At 41.3% G+C, this 17,992-nt stretch overlaps 1 protein-coding gene across 2 annotated transcripts in view; it reads right to left on the reverse strand.

The window, feature by feature from the left end:
* LOC138960782 (serine-rich adhesin for platelets-like) overlaps window positions 1–16,535 on the reverse strand; it is a 33,035-nt gene extending 16,500 nt beyond the window's left edge. Inside the window, exon 1 of one of the 2 annotated variants that reach the window (XM_070332429.1) lies at window positions 15,915–16,535. The gene's annotated coding sequence lies outside the window, so the exon portion shown is untranslated. The remainder of the gene's footprint in view (window positions 1–15,914) is intronic. The other variant, XM_070332431.1, reaches the window with a different exon arrangement.
* Window positions 16,536–17,992: the final 1,457 nt, after the last annotated feature.

The raw sequence follows: 17,992 nt of genomic DNA on the forward strand, positions 1-17,992 counted from the left end.
CGCAAACCGTATCGCATTCTGGTACTAACATCTTGAGAAAAAAAATAGAAACTCACTCAGTTATATTCCCAGTGAGTAAGCCTATTTCCTGCAACCGCAATGAATTATTTAACAAAAGTTTACCAAGCCAATACGGTATATATCAAATGTTCTAATTTTTATATTTAGTCAAGTTTTGACTAAATATTTTAACATCGAGGGGGAATCGAAACGAGGGTCGTGGTGTATGTGCGTGCGTGTGTGTGTGCGTGTGTGTGTGTGTGTGTGTCTGTGTGTGTGTGTGTGTAGAGCGATTCAGACTAAACTACTGGACCGATCTTTATGAAATTTGACATGAGAGTTCCTGGGTATGACATCCCCATACGTTTTTTTCATTTTTTTGATAAATGTCTTTGATGACGTCATATCCGGCTTTTCGTGAAAGTTGAGGCGGCACTGTCACGCCCTCATGTTTCAACCAAATTGGTTGAAATTTTCGTCAAGTACTCTTCGACGAAGCCCGGGGTTTTCGGTATTGCATTTCAGCTTGGTGGCTTAAAAATTAATTAATGACTTTAGTCATTAAAAATCTGAAAATTGTAAAAAAAAAATAAAAATTTATAAAACGATCCAAATTTACGTTTATCTTATTCTCCATCATTTGCTGATTCCAAAAACATATAAATATGTTATATTCGGATTAAAAACAAGCTCTGAAAATTAAATATATAAAAATTATCATCAAAATTAAATTGTCCAAATCAATTTAAAAACACTTTCATCTTATTCCTTGTCGGTTCCTGATTCTAAAAACATATAGATATGATATGTTTGGATTAAAAACACGCTCAGAAAGTTAAAACAAAGAGAGGTACAGAAAAGCGTGCTATCCTTCTTAGCGCAACTACTACCCCGCTCTTCTTGTCAATTTCACTGCCTTTGCCATGAGCGGTGGACTGAGGATGCTACGAGTATACGGTCTTGCTGAAAAATGGCATTGCGTTCAGTTTCATTCTGTGAGTTCGACAGCTACTTGACTAAATATTGTATTTTCGCCTTACGCGACTTGTTTTTTGTTTTCAACATAGAGAAAGGTCACCAGATTAAATTTCATTGGGTTCTTTTTACATTTAGTCAAGTTTTGACTAAATGTTTTAACGTAGAGGGGGGAATCGAGACGAGGGTCGTGGTGTATGTGCGTGTGTGTGTGTGTGTGTGTGTGTGTGTGTGTGTGTGTGTGTGTGTGTGTGTGTGTGTGTGTGTGTGTGTCTGTGTGTGTGTGTAGAGCGATTCAGACTAAACTACTGGACCGATCTTTATGAAATTTGACATGAGAGTTCCTGGGTATGAAATCCCCGAACGTTTTTTTCATTTTTTGATAAATGTCTTTGATGACGTCATATCCGGCTTTTCGTGAAAGTTGAGGCGGCACTGTCACGCCCTCATTTTTCAACCAAATTGGTTGAAATATTGGTCAAGTAATCTTCGACGAAGCCCGGACTTCGGTATTGCATTTCAGCTTGGTGGCTTAAAAATTAATTAATGACTTTGGTCATTAAAAATCTGAAAATTGTAAAAAAAAATAAAAATTTATAAAACGATCCAAATTTACGTTCATTTTATTTTTCATCATTTCTTGATTCCAAAAACATATAAATATGTTATATTTGGATGAAAATCAAGCTCTGAAAATTAAATATATAAAAATTATTATCAAAATTAAATTGTCGAAATCAATTTGAAAGCACTTTCATCTTATTCCTTGTTGGTTCCTAATTCCAAAAACATATAGATATGATATGTTTGGATTAAAAACACGCTCAGAAAGTTAAAACAAAGAAAGGTACAGAAAAGCGTGCTATCCTTCTTAGCGCAACTACTACCCCGCTCTTCTTGTCAATTTCACTGGCTTTGCCATGAGCGGTGGACTGGCGATGCTACGAGAATACGGTCTTGCTGAAAAATGGCATTGCGTTCAGTTTCATTCTGTGAGTTCGAGAGCTTGACTAAATGTTGTATTTTCGCCTTACGCGACTTGTTATATTTAGTCAAGTTTTGACTAAATATTTTAACATCGAGGGGGAATCGAAACGAGGGTATGGTGTATGTGTGTCTGTCTGTCTGTCTGTCTGTGCGTGTGTGTGTGTGTGTGTGTGTGTAGAGCGATTCAGACTAAACTACTGGACCGATCTTTATGAAATTTGACATGAGAGTTCCTGGGTATGAAATCCCCGAACGTTTTTTTAATTTTTTTGATAAATGTCTTTGATGACGTCATATCCGGCTTTTCGTGAAAGTTGAGGCGGCACTGTCACGCCCTCATTTTTCAACCAAATTGGTTGAAATTTTGGTCAAGTAATCTTCGACGAAGCCCGGGGTTCGGTATTGCATTTCAGCTTGGTGGCTTAAAAATTAATTAATGACTTTGGTCATTAAAAATCTGAAAATTGTAAAAAAAAATAAAAATTTATAAAAAGATCCAAATTTACGTTTATCTTATTCTCCATCATTTGCTGATTCCAAAAACATATAAATATGTTATATTCGGATTAAAAACAAGCTCTGAACTTGTACTGTCAACGGCATCATTGGTGATGTCACCAGCTACGTCACGGCAGTCATTCGGTGGCGTCAGTGCTACACCGACAATGTCACAAGCAAACGTGTCGTTATCAATGTCAGGAGCCTCATCCTCAGTTCTGTCGACGGCATCATCTGTGATGTTACCAGCTACGTCACGGCAGTCATTTGGTGGCATCAGTGCTACACCGACTGCGTCACAAACAAACGTGTCGTTATCACCGACAGGAGCCTCATCCTCAGTACTGTCATCGACAAGTTTACCACTAGGTCAATCATCAATAGCTGCGACACATACATGCTTGCTATCCTCAGCTGCGTCACCGCAGTGTCAGTTGTCAGCGTCGGCTTCACAGTGTCAGTCACCATTGATAAGTTCACCAGTGCACCCCATGTCATCAGATATTTATCCGCAGCCATTGACTGAGATACCTACAAAACTGTTGTCATCTGAGTCGTCTTCGGCCAGTTTGTCTTCTGGGGCAGAACCATCTCAACTTCTTTCAAGGTCATTAGCAAAAAGCTCCACTACTACCAAAGGTCCAGCAACCAATGGTGGTAAAGGTCCTAGAAAGAAGAACAGAAGATTTGTACGTCAAATGCCGCTTGAAACTGAAAAAAAGCAAGTCATAAACTTGTCTACAATAGAACTCACAGAAGAGCAGACACATGTCTTGTCGTTTGGGCCGAAGTTTTGTCCTACACCTACCAACATTAACAAGCTGCAATTGTTGGAAGATACGTATGAGGGCATGAGGAAGATTAGGCTAAAAGAATACTTTTTGCAAGAAGATACGCCAGCTCAGCTATCTACTAAACCCAAATTCTACAAAAAAACATTCTGGTGTCCCAGAACTGGGAGAGATGAAGCCCTTGACGCCTATTGTTCTTCAATACAGACTAGCGTAAAGGCGTTCAAACCAGTGCCCAACAAAAAGAGAAACATCAATAAGAAGAGTCAGGTGGCAATCCAGGAGCTGAAACAGATGGTGGATGAAAGAAAAATCCGGATTGTGCCTGCTGATAAAGGTGGAGCGGTTGTGGTTCAAGATTGCTCTGACTATACCAAGGAAGCAATGCGTCAACTCAATGATCCTACTACCTATGAAACACTATCCTCAGACCCGACAAAAGACATTGCGAAAAAATCCAATGACTTTCTGACTGATCTCAAGAACCAAGGACACATTGACAGTAATACATATAAGTGGGGATTGCTGGACACTGAAAACATAAAATGCCATACTTTTTATCATTTGCCCAAAGTGCACAAGAGACTTGACAATCCTCCGGGACGTCCGATTGTTTCAGGCATTGGAGGTCCCACTGAACACCTGTCCAAGCTAGTGGACCACTGGCTTCAGCCAATTATTCACCAGCTTCCCTCCTTTGTGAAGGATACAACACACTTTCTCAAAATTGTAGAAGAGTGGAAAGAAACCTATGAGCCTTTGCCTGAGGATGTACTCATTGTCACTATTGATGTGGTTGGGCTGTACACTAACATTCCTCATGAGGAAGTGGGTCCTGCTATACAGGCAGCGTTGAACCAGTACGACGCAGCACCTCAGTCACCACCGCTTGATCTACTGGTCCCGATCATTGAACATGTCCTCCAAAACAACGTGTTCCAGTTTGACGGCGAAATCTACAAACAGAAGTTCGGGACAGCAATGGGAACACCTATGGCACCCACAATAGCTAACATTTTCATGGCCTGGATAGAGGAAAGAATTTTGAAAAACTCACCATGGACCATCCACAACACATGTTGGAAAAGATTCATTGATAATGTGGCGATGCTGTGGTTTCACGGAGAAGAACAACTGAACCTGTTTCTGAAGTGGATTAACACGCTGCACCCATCCATAAAGTTCACAGCCAACTACGGTGCACGCAACATCCCATACCTGGACGTGAACCTCAGCATCGCCGACAACTCCATCGTCACCGATCTTCACACCAAACCCACAGATGCCAACATGTGTCTGCCATTCAATAGCTGCCATCCAAGACATTGTACAAGGTCCATCCCCTACAGCCAGTGCCTGCGGATCAGACGAATCTGCTCTTCCGAAGAAAATTTCCAAAAGAGATCACAAGAACTGAAAGAAAAGCTCTCAAAAAGAGGCTATCCGAAGCCTTTATTGGAAGAAGCCATCAAAAAAGTAGCAGCGATACCCAGAAAAAACACACTAAACTACAAAGAACAACAACAGACAGACCGTGTGCCCATCATCATTACCCACAACCCTGCAAACCCACCTCTGTCCCAGTGGCTCAAAGACTATTTGCCCATCCTACACTCAAGCAGCAGAATGCAAAAAGCAGTCCCCCAGCCGCCAATAGTAGGTGAACGTAACTGTAGAAATCTCAGGCGTATTCTAATGCCCAGCAAAATGCCATCAAAACAGCAGAACCAGCAACAACCCGATGATCACCAGCACCAGCAACAACAACCTGGTGACCTACAAAAGCAGCAGCAACATGACGATCCACAGCAGAAGCAACATGAGGATCCACAGCAGCAGCAGCAACAAGAACCTAATTACCAACATCAACAAGAACCTGATGAACAACAGCAGCAGCAGCAAGAACCTGATGACCAACAGCAGCAGCAACAAGACTCTGATGAGCAACAGCAGCAGCAACAAAAACCTGATGACCAACAGCAGCAGCAACAAGAACCTGATGACCAACAGCAGCAGCAGAGACATGAAGATCAACCGCAGCAGTGTGGTGTGTCTTCGTCTTTTGTGGGTGCTCCTTGCGTGGGGCGCGCCTCTTCACAATGCACTAGTAGCAACAATGGTGTTCACCAGAAGCCCTTTCACCAGCAAAATGGATGCTATAGGTGCAGTGGGAGGAGGTGTGTGTTGTGCGGGGGGCACTTGCAGGAGACGAGGACATTCCACAGTGTTGTTAATAGAGGTACACACAATATCAGAACTTTCATGTCCTGTGACACAACCAACTTGGTTTACCTAATTGACTGTGGCAAATGCAAAAAATGTCAGTATGTCGGCGAAACTGGACAGACACTTAAAAAACGTTTCTATGGCCACAGGCACAACATCAAACACTACAAAGATCATGCAGGACACACGGACAGTACATCAAAATATACACGAGAAGATACAATGGTCGCTAAACATTTTAATCTCCCTGGACATACACTAGCAGACATGCAATGCACAGCCATAGAAAAAATCCATGCAGAAGACATTGCTTTGAGAAAAAGAAGAGAAAGGTTCTGGAGACATCAGCTGCAGACCAATTTCCCTGACGGACTTAATGTGTTTGACTAATTGACTGTTGCTACCCTCTGTATTTGTTATTACGAGGCTGTTCGCGGATATAATGTTTGGATATTTTTCTATAATTATCCCTTTGTTGTTCGCAGCAGAGTACACAACGTCTTTTGACGCTATCAACAAGATAAACAGTGTCCTATGGCTATAAACTTATCAGCCTTGTAACATGTTAGCTCCCTGGATCGCATTCAACACCTGGAAGTATACATGTGTGTGTGTGCGTGTGGGAGTGAGTGTGCTCAAGTGTATGTGCTTGCAAACATATGACGTTTTACCTTTACTGCTTACTTTAGAGAGAGAGAGAGAGAGAAAGAGAGAGATAGAGAGAGAGAGAGAGAGAGAGAGAGAGAACAATAGCAAATTTACACGTGTTTTATCTATTTTTAGAATGACGTCATTTGTATTCTTACGTAATTTCCTTTCTGTTTTTACGTCATCGTTTGTTTTGATTCCATTACATGATTACTGAAGAAGGAGTTTTCACTCCGAAATATTTATTTCATTTTGGTGTTTGGGTGTTATTTTTTTATTCTTATTCATATTCCCAGTGTTGGAGTGCACCCTGTATCCTTTGAGGATCCACCGTCATCGTTTTCTTCTTGCAATCATCGTTTTTCCTCGTTAATTCACCAAGTCTTCGCGTTGGATGCTCAGTTAGGTTGTAACTGTTTTTCTTCAAAAATGCATCCATCAGGATCCTGTGCTTTTCCAACGTGGGGTCATGGTATCAACTTAGTTTCAAAGATCACTCGTTTTGTTTCTCATATTTACTTTCTTTCCATTTGTTTGAACCATTGCATCATACCATCCGGATTTGTTATTCGATACGGCGAGTGTGGCCTACCAGATGACCTAAGGGATGAAATTCGGAAAAGCCTGGAAGCAAAGTCGTATGACATTATTCGACGAGTAATTTTGTACTACAAGTTGGAAGTTCTACGACTAGACAGGGAGCTGAAAGAAAATATTTCCTTGGCATCCCAACATCTAAGCAAGGCTAGCTATAATCAGTTTATTTCTACGCTGCAGGATAAGGAAAACAGAACACGAGAGACTTACTTTCAGCGCAAAAACAAAAAGTTGTCAGTATTGTTGCAGCCATCAGCTAAGCAAGGAGTGTGTCATGTCGGTGGCGTCAGTGCTACACCTACCGTGTCACAAACAAAAGTGTTATCACCGTCGGGAACCTCATCATCAGTTCTGTCGACGGCATCATCAGTACTGTCAACGGCATCATTGGTGATGTCACCAGCTACGTCACGGCAGTCATTCGGTGGCGTCAGTGCTACACCGACAATGTCACAAGCAAACGTGTCGTTATCAATGTCAGGAGCCTCATCCTCAGTTCTGTCGACGGCATCATCTGTGATGTTACCAGCTACGTCACGGCAGTCATTTGGTGGCATCAGTGCTACACCGATCGCGTCACAAACAAACGTGTCGTTATCACCGACAGGAGCCTCATCCTCAGTACTGTCATCGACAAGTTTACCACTAGGTCAATCATCAATAGCTGCGACACATACATGCTTGCTATCCTCAGCTGCGTCACCGCAGTGTCAGTTGTCAGCGTCGGCTTCACAGTGTCAGTCACCATTGATAAGTTCACCAGTGCACCCCATGTCATCAGATATTTATCCGCAGCCATTGACTGAGATACCTACAAAACTGTTGTCATCTGAGTCGTCTTCGGCCAGTTTGTCTTCTGGGGCAGAACCATCTCAACTTCTTTCAAGGTCATTAGCAAAAAGCTCCACTACTACCAAAGGTCCAGCAACCAATGGTGGTAAAGGTCCTAGAAAGAAGAACAGAAGATTTGTACGTCAAATGCCGCTTGAAACTGAAAAAAAGCAAGTCATAAACTTGTCTACAATAGAACTCACAGAAGAGCAGACACATGTCTTGTCGTTTGGGCCGAAGTTTTGTCCTACACCTACCAACATTAACAAGCTGCAATTGTTGGAAGATACGTATGAGGGCATGAGGAAGATTAGGCTAAAAGAATACTTTTTGCAAGAAGATACGCCAGCTCAGCTATCTACTAAACCCAAATTCTACAAAAAAACATTCTGGTGTCCCAGAACTGGGAGAGATGAAGCCCTTGACGCCTATTGTTCTTCAATACAGACTAGCGTAAAGGCGTTCAAACCAGTGCCCAACAAAAAGAGAAACATCAATAAGAAGAGTCAGGTGGCAATCCAGGAGCTGAAACAGATGGTGGATGAAAGAAAAATCCGGATTGTGCCTGCTGATAAAGGTGGAGCGGTTGTGGTTCAAGATTGCTCTGACTATACCAAGGAAGCAATGCGTCAACTCAATGATCCTACTACCTATGAAACACTATCCTCAGACCCGACAAAAGACATTGCGAAAAAATCCAATGACTTTCTGACTGATCTCAAGAACCAAGGACACATTGACAGTAATACATATAAGTGGGGATTGCTGGACACTGAAAACATAAAATGCCATACTTTTTATCATTTGCCCAAAGTGCACAAGAGACTTGACAATCCTCCGGGACGTCCGATTGTTTCAGGCATTGGAGGTCCCACTGAACACCTGTCCAAGCTAGTGGACCACTGGCTTCAGCCAATTATTCACCAGCTTCCCTCCTTTGTGAAGGATACAACACACTTTCTCAAAATTGTAGAAGAGTGGAAAGAAACCTATGAGCCTTTGCCTGAGGATGTACTCATTGTCACTATTGATGTGGTTGGGCTGTACACTAACATTCCTCATGAGGAAGTGGGTCCTGCTATACAGGCAGCGTTGAACCAGTACGACGCAGCACCTCAGTCACCACCGCTTGATCTACTGGTCCCGATCATTGAACATGTCCTCCAAAACAACGTGTTCCAGTTTGACGGCGAAATCTACAAACAGAAGTTCGGGACAGCAATGGGAACACCTATGGCACCCACAATAGCTAACATTTTCATGGCCTGGATAGAGGAAAGAATTTTGAAAAACTCACCATGGACCATCCACAACACATGTTGGAAAAGATTCATTGATGATGTGGCGATGCTGTGGTTTCACGGAGAAGAACAACTGAACCTGTTTCTGAAGTGGATTAACACGCTGCACCCATCCATAAAGTTCACAGCCAACTACGGTGCACGCAACATCCCATACCTGGACGTGAACCTCAGCATCGCCGACAACTCCATCGTCACCGATCTTCACACCAAACCCACAGATGCCAACATGTGTCTGCCATTCAATAGCTGCCATCCAAGACATTGTACAAGGTCCATCCCCTACAGCCAGTGCCTGCGGATCAGACGAATCTGCTCTTCCGAAGAAAATTTCCAAAAGAGATCACAAGAACTGAAAGAAAAGCTCTCAAAAAGAGGCTATCCGAAGCCTTTATTGGAAGAAGCCATCAAAAAAGTAGCAGCGATACCCAGAAAAAACACACTAAACTACAAAGAACGACAACAGACAGACCGTGTGCCCATCATCATTACCCACAACCCTGCAAACCCACCTCTGTCCCAGTGGCTCAAAGACTATTTGCCCATCCTACACTCAAGCAGCAGAATGCAAAAAGCAGTCCCCCAGCCGCCAATAGTAGGTGAACGTAACTGTAGAAATCTCAGGCGTATTCTAATGCCCAGCAAAATGCCATCAAAACAGCAGAACCAGCAACAACCCGATGATCACCAGCACCAGCAACAACAACCTGGTGACCTACAGCAGCAGCAACATGACGATCCACAGCAGAAGCAACATGAGGATCCACAGCAGCAGCAGCAACAAGAACCTAATTACCAACATCAACAAGAACCTGATGAACAACAGCAGCAGCAGCAAGAACCTGATGACCAACAGCAGCAGCAACAAGACTCTGATGAGCAACAGCAGCAGCAACAAAAACCTGATGACCAACAGCAGCAGCAACAAGAACCTGATGACCAACAGCAGCAGCAGAGACATGAAGATCAACCGCAGCAGTGTGGTGTGTCTTCGTCTTTTGTGGGTGCTCCTTGCGTGGGGCGCGCCTCTTCACAATGCACTAGTAGCAACAATGGTGTTCACCAGAAGCCCTTTCACCAGCAAAATGGATGCTATAGGTGCAGTGGGAGGAGGTGTGTGTTGTGCGGGGGGCACTTGCAGGAGACGAGGACATTCCACAGTGTTGTTAATAGAGGTACACACAATATCAGAACTTTCATGTCCTGTGACACAACCAACTTGGTTTACCTAATTGACTGTGGCAAATGCAAAAAATGTCAGTATGTCGGCGAAACTGGACAGACACTTAAAAAACGTTTCTATGGCCACAGGCACAACATCAAACACTACAAAGATCATGCAGGACACACGGACAGTACATCAAAATATACACGAGAAGATACAATGGTCGCTAAACATTTTAATCTCCCTGGACATACACTAGCAGACATGCAATGCACAGCCATAGAAAAAATCCATGCAGAAGACATTGCTTTGAGAAAAAGAAGAGAAAGGTTCTGGAGACATCAGCTGCAGACCAATTTCCCTGACGGACTTAATGTGTTTGACTAATTGACTGTTGCTACCCTCTGTATTTGTTATTACGAGGCTGTTCGCGGATATAATGTTTGGATATTTTTCTATAATTATCCCTTTGTTGTTCGCAGCAGAGTACACAACGTCTTTTGACGCTATCAACAAGATAAACAGTGTCCTATGGCTATAAACTTATCAGCCTTGTAACATGTTAGCTCCCTGGATCGCATTCAACACCTGGAAGTATACATGTGTGTGTGTGCGTGTGGGAGTGAGTGTGCTCAAGTGTATGTGCTTGCAAACATATGACGTTTTACCTTTACTGCTTACTTTAGAGAGAGAGAGAGAGAGAGAGAGAGAGAGAGAGAGAGAGAGAGAACAATAGCAAATTTACACGTGTTTTATCTATTTTTAGAATGACGTCATTTGTATTCTTACGTAATTTCCTTTCTGTTTTTACGTCATCGTTTGTTTTGATTCCATTACATGATTACTGAAGAAGGAGTTTTCACTCCGAAATATTTATTTCATTTTGGTGTTTGGGTGTTATTTTTTATTCTTAATCAAAATTAAATTTCCGAAATCCATTTAAAAACACCTTCATCTTATTCCTTGTCAGTTCCTGATTCCAAAAATATATAGATATGATATGTTTGGATTAAAAACACGCTCAGAAAGTTAAAACGAAGAGAGGTACAGAAAAGCGTGCTATCCTTCTTAGCGCAACGAATACCCCGCTCTTCTTGTCAATTCCACGGGCACTGCCTTTGCCACGGGCGGTGGAGTGACGATGCTACGAGTATACGGTCTTGCTGCGTTGCGTTGCGTTCAGTTTCATTCTGTGACTTCGACAGCTACTTGACTAAATATTGTATTTTCGCCTTACGCGACTTGTTACATTTAGTCAAGTTTTGACTAAATGTTTTAACGTAGAGGGGGGAATCGAGACGAGGGTCGTAATGTATGTGCGTGCGTGCGTGTGTGTGTGTGTGTGTGTGTGTGTGTGTGTGTCTGTCTGTGTGTGTGTGTGTAGAGCGATTCAGACTAAACTACTGGACCGATCTTTATGAAATTTGACATGAGAGTTTCTGGGTATGAAATCCCCATACGTTTTTTTCATTTTTTTGATAAATGTCTTTGATGACGTCATATCCGGCTTTTCGTGAAAGTTGAGGCGGCACTGTCACGCCCTCATTTTTCAACCAAATTGGTTGAAATTTTTGTCGAGTAATCTTCGACGAAGCCCGGACTTCGGTATTGCATTTCAGCTGGGTGGCTTAAAAATTACTTAATGACTTTGGTCATTAAAAAACTGAAAATTGTAAAAAAAATATGTTTTTTATAAAACGATCCAAATTTACATTCATCTTATGCTCCATCATTTGCTGATTCCAAAAACATATAAATATGTTATATTTGGATTAAAAACAAGCTCTGAAAATTAAATATATAAAAATTATTATCAAAATTAAATTGTCGAAATCAATTTAAAAACACTTTCATCTTATTCCTTGTCGGTTCCTGATTCCAAAAACATATAGATATGATATGTTTGGATTAAAAACACGCTCCGAAAGTTAAAACGAAGAGAGGTACAGAAAAGCGTGCTATCCTTTTTTCAGCGCAAGTACTTCCCCGCTCTTCTTGTCAATTTCACTGCCTTTGCCGTGAGCGGTGGACTGACGATGCTACGAGTATACGGTCTTGCTGCGTTGCATTGCGTTCAGTTTCATTCTGTGAGTTCGACAGCTACTTGACTAAATGTTGTATTTTCGCCTTACGCGACTTGTTTCTTTTTATATTTAGTCAAGTTTTGACTAAATATTTTAACGTAGAGGGGAGAATCGAGACGAGGGTCGTGGTGTATGTGTGTGTGTGTGTCTGTTTGTCTGTCTGTCTGTCTGTGTGTGTGTGTAGAGCGATTCAGACTAAACTACTAAACCGATCTTTATGAAATTTGACATGAGAGTTCCTGGGTATGAAAAACCCATACGTTTTTTTCATTTTTTCAATAAATGTCTTTGATGACGTCATATCCGGCTTTTCGGGAAAGTTGAGGCGGCACTGTCACGCTCTCCTTTTTCAACAAAATTGGTTGAAATTTTGGTCAAGTAATCTTCGACGAAGGTCGGGGTTTGGTATTGCATTTCAGCTTGGTGGCTTAAAAACTAATGAGTGAGTTTGGTCATTAAAAATCTGAAAATTGTAAAAAAAAAAATATTTTTATAAAACGATCCAAATTTACGTACATCTTATTCTTTATCATTTTCTGATTCCAAACATATATAAATATGTTATATTTGGATTAAAAACAAGCTCTGAAAATTAAAAATATAAAAATTAAATTGTCCAAATCAATTTAAAAACACCTTCATCTTATTCCTTGTCGGTTCCTGATTCCAAAAACATATAGATATGATATGTTTGGATTAAAAACACGCTCAGAAAGTTAAAACGAAGAGAGGTACAGAAAAGCGTGCTATCCTTCTCAGCGCAAGTACTACCCCGCTCTTCTTGTCAATTTCACTGCCTTTGCTGTGCGCGGTGGACTGACGATGCTACGAGTATACGGTCTTGCTGCGTTGCATTGCGTTCAGTTTCATTCTGTGAGTTCGACAGCTACTTGACTAAATGTTGTATTTTCGCCTTACGCGACTTGTTACATTTAGTCAAGTTTTGACTAAATGTTTTAACGTAGAGGGGGAATCGAGACGAGGGTCGTGGTGTATGTGCGTGCGTGCGTGTGTGTGTGTGTGTGTCTGTCTGTGTGTGTGTGTAGAGCGATTCAGACTAAACTACTGGACCGATCTTTATGAAATTTGACATGAGAGTTCCTGGGTATGAAATCCCCATACGTTTTTTTCATTTTTTTGATAAATGTCTTTGATGACGTCATATCCGGCTTTTCGTGAAAGTTGAGGCGGCACTGTCACGCCCTCATTTTTCAACCAAATTGGTTGAAATTTTGGTCAAGTAATCTTCGACGAAGCCCGGACTTCGGTATTGCATTTCAGCTTGGTGGCTTAAAAATTAATTAATGACTTTGGTCATTAAAAATCTGAAAATTGTAAAAAAAATTTATAAAACGATCCAAATTTACGTTCATCTTATTCTCCATCATTTTCTGATTCCAAAAACATATAAATATGTTATATTTGGATTAAAAACAAGCTCTGAAAATTAAAAATATAAAAATTATTATCAAAATTAAATTGTCCAAATCAATTTAAAAACACTTTCATCTTATTCCTTGTCGGTTCCTGATTCCAAAAACATATAGATATAATATGTTTGGATTAAAAACACGCCCAGAAAGTTAAAATAAAGAGAGGTACAGAAAAGCGTGCTATCCTTCTTAGCGCAACTACTACCCCGCTCTTCTTGTCAATTTCACTGCCTTTGCCATGAGCGGTGGACTGACGATGCTACGAGTATACGGTCTTGCTGAAAAATGGCATTGCGTTCAGTTTCATTCTGTGAGTTCGACAGCTACTTGACTAAATGTTGTATTTTCGCATTACGCGACTTGTTTTGTTGTTTCGGTGAATTTGATATGCGTGAGACCAATCTAACCTTTTGACATGAATCAAGAGAGATTAAGTACTCTTTTTCTCACTTCCCTGTAAGGTGTAGGTGCTTTGTTGGGTTTAAGGCAGGATTAAAGGGTGCATTTTCGTTGGAACTTGTCGTCTCATTTTTATACATGCTACATGTACTTGTATTGTATTTGAACCAGAATTAAAGCCTTTATTTTCCAGACTCCATTTTTTTCTCACGTGAACCTGGTGCAGATTTCATTCCTTTAACGAATTTTTTGTTGAAGTATTTTATAAAAACTGTCTAAAATATTCAATAAAGGTCGTCCGTTAATAAATAATACTCAAATCTCTTTTGTGCAGCGAACAAGGCATTCATTCATCGTGTTGAATAAGCGAGGACTTTGACGCTTGTTTTGCTCCCCATAGTCTTTCACCCTCACGACAATGTGAATCATAGAAACAAGGAAACACAAGACACAAACACACAAGCTTACCACTACCGCATTGTGGCAGCATATTTGAATTTGCACACAATTCGTTGTTTAGTTTTGTATGTATTTTTGATTTTGATTTTTCAGGACTGTAAAGCGCTTTAAGTTCTGTAGGATCTACACCATAGAAATATCTCTTTCTTTATTTTGTGAGTAGAGGAATAACGAAAGAGAGTCCTTTAATCGCCACGCAATGCCATCTGTGCCGTGCCTGTCTCTTTAGAGAATCTGACTGCGGATCATCAAACCGTAACTCACCGAAACGTGTGTTCATGCTCGGAATGTCGTGTATACAAATGACCCGGCATTTCCACGGTTTCTATTCCGTTACAACAATGGCATTCTTACTTCAGTCATTCCCCCGGATTCTTCGGGACAACAAACCCCCATAACCCTATCTCAGGTGAAAACATTAGTCAGGCTCATGGCCCAGGAAATCACTCATCTGTGTCCCGTATTCACTCTTGCCACGCTGGTGACACCATGGGAGAGATGGTGGGTAAACCTCCTTTTTCTGAAAGGGGGTCATTTTACATGAGTCACTGAGAAAGCGGTTACAGCGAGCGACGGTACACAAAGTCTCTGTCCGTGTGGCAATGGTATGATAAAGAGGACAGAGATGGACTGCTAACGTCCCCCAATCAAGAATACCGACAGAAAACAAAATGATTAATTTATGGAACGTTTAATTCGAGACAAAACAAAATATTCACTAGGACTTCAACTTTGTGGACCACTGCGTTTGTTTGTTTTAATGATTATCATTCGCTCCGCTTGATCCCCACGCAGCACTGAATTTGGCCACAGTCCAGTTTATACAACATACTACTGCAGAGATATAATGTCACTCTCTTATTTTCACCGCTATAGCCTCTGTCTGGACAAATCAAGGTGGTATAATCATTTCTTGTTCTTTTGTTGAATGCAGTTGTGGCGACTATTTAATGTGGTACAGTATAGCTTAAACCAGCATGTGTATTCTGTGACCGAGACAGTTAACAGTTCAGTCACCTGTGTGAAAACACAATCAAATAAGAAACCACGCAGGTCACAGCTAACGTGCTCGTTTCATTCTTCTCTGTTTACACCGCTTATTCACCTGTACCATTTTTTATTCATCCAGTACTTTTTTAGTCTTAATTGTAAACAACTGCTCAAATTATAGTGTTTTCTTCCTGTAAAAACCACTTCAAAAAAGGACTAGCTCTTAATCTGTGCAGTAAACACTTATAATCACAAAAACAAGCTTGAAATCGATCACACTCTTAATACCCCCTACTGTGCTAGGAAAACAGCAAGAAACTCTATCATGCAAAATGAATACATGACCAAAACGACTCGAAACAAGTCGGGCTGTGAGAACTTCCTGGTAGTGGGCTGTTCTTGTGCACTTGATTAATGAATTATGTAGAATAGTTCACGCAGGCCCGCTTTCCTCGTAGCGTAATATATTATTGTTCGGTATTTATATTCACAACACACAATTATTCACGCCTTTTTTTTCTCAAGTATACCTGAAAGTTTGACACCGACTTGAGCAGATTCGCACCACATGAGGCCCGTTGGTACAACCCAATGAATAGCGGAATAACGTTGACACTCTTCGGCAGGAACACCGTACCCCATAATCCCTCAGGCACAGACCCGATAAACCCTGACTCTCAACTGCACACTTCTCGCACAATTCCGAAACCAAGATTCCTCTGAGTCCTGCACAGACACGACATACATTCTGATCTACACATGGATGTCTTTTCACACCATTCCAAAGCGAAGATGTCACGGGGCAGTAAGAACACACCATAGAACTCCGTGTGTAGACCCGATGTATACTCTGATCAAACATGAATATAGTCTCACAAAAACCAAAAATGTCACTGGGTTCCCAACACCAGTCACATAGTATGGATCAACCCTCAAGTTTATTTTACTCTCAAGTCAAAGCGTCAGTCTAAACACTGGGGGTGTATATCTAACTCAGTGTTCCACTCCAGGGGAAGCACATTAACCTATTCACACGGGACTGACTCTATACAATTCCTTATCAGAATTGTATGCGTTTCTTTCCCCCGTTGCCTGTCAAACCCCGCCAGGAGAAAAGGGGAGACACATTGTACGGCTTTTTTTTTTTAACCCGAGGAATGTTTTTCAGACACGGTGATGTTTCTTGTACAATTATTCTCACACGCACACTTCTTTTCTCACATAGGTATAGTATCTACAAATATAAGCTCTAGACTATTTGAAACGTCACATACACCCAGGAGGCAACGTTTGCTTTTTCCCACAGGACGATTTGTTGCTATTCAAGGTCAAGGCAATGCTGTTCTTGTAGTATCTGTACCGACCACACTTTGCGAGGTGAATAAAACAGTTCATTGATTCCTGTGCCTTTGATATCATCCAAAATACAGCATTGTATACAGCATTGCTAAATGTTTTGTTTTTTTGTTTAGGTGAGATTGTGTGTCGGGGTGTGGGTGGGTGGGTGCGTGGGGGAGGGGTGGGTTGGTGAATGTGTGTGTGTGTGTGTGTGTGTGAGTGTGTGTGTGTACGCACAAGTCTTTCGGTACTAACTCAATATCAATAGAAGTTTTTTGAAGAACTTCCTGCTCTGACATAGGAGAGCTAGGTATTATAACTGTGAACAGACCCCACAGGTGGGTGCCAAAGTAATGTGGATTCCATTCATTTTCCTTGTACATATGTCGAATGCAGAGAAAATGCGTCATGCTTAATAACTGCTCTAGCTGAATGTAAGGCTTAGAACCAGGAAGAGAAGGACGAGTCAAACAACAGTGACATCGGTACATGATCGTTCATTTCAAGTGTGTATGAGTGTGTGTTTGTGTATCTGTGTGTGTGTGTGTGTGTGTGTGTGTGTGTGTGTGTGTGTGTGTGTGTGTGTGTGTGCGTGTGTGTGTGTGTGGTGTGTGTGTGTGTTTGCGTACGAGCATGCTTGCAACAATAACAATAACAACAATAACAGCACTTTATTGTCCATTAAAATATTACATAAAAATGGAAATTTTTCTTCGGCACACCCTGTCTGCCTGTAAACGATTATAACAACAATTGTATAGGACGACACACATAAAACATAAAACATAAAAGGGATACAATCAAATATGATATTGCACTATGTAAATTTACCCTCTCATATCACAGGAGTTGGGTTTCACAGCCGAGTAATCACATTACAAATATTTCCCACACACCTTCACATGTACACATTGTTTGTTTTTTCCCAGCCGACCAGCCTCTACGTGATGCGAGAAGAATTTAAAATGGTGACTGCAGAAGGCAGGAATGACTTTTTAAACTGGTTTTTGCGTGCCAAAGGGACCTTATAACGTTTACCTGAAGGGAGAATTTCGAAACAGGGGTTGAGAGGATGGATCGGATCACGGACAATTTTGAGAGCTTTCCGCTTAATGGCAGCTTCGTAGAGACTGGTCAGCTGTCGTTGGGGTTGCCCAACAAGCTTGCTAGCCGTCGCAACAATGCGGTGGAGTTTAGCTTTGTTTTTAACATTTGTGGTACCTATCTGTCTTGTCAGTCTTGTCTATCTATGTATTTTAAACACACACAC

Source organism: Littorina saxatilis, linkage group LG3 (assembly GCF_037325665.1).
Source record: "Littorina saxatilis isolate snail1 linkage group LG3, US_GU_Lsax_2.0, whole genome shotgun sequence".
NCBI classification, from domain to species: domain Eukaryota; kingdom Metazoa; phylum Mollusca; class Gastropoda; order Littorinimorpha; family Littorinidae; genus Littorina; species Littorina saxatilis.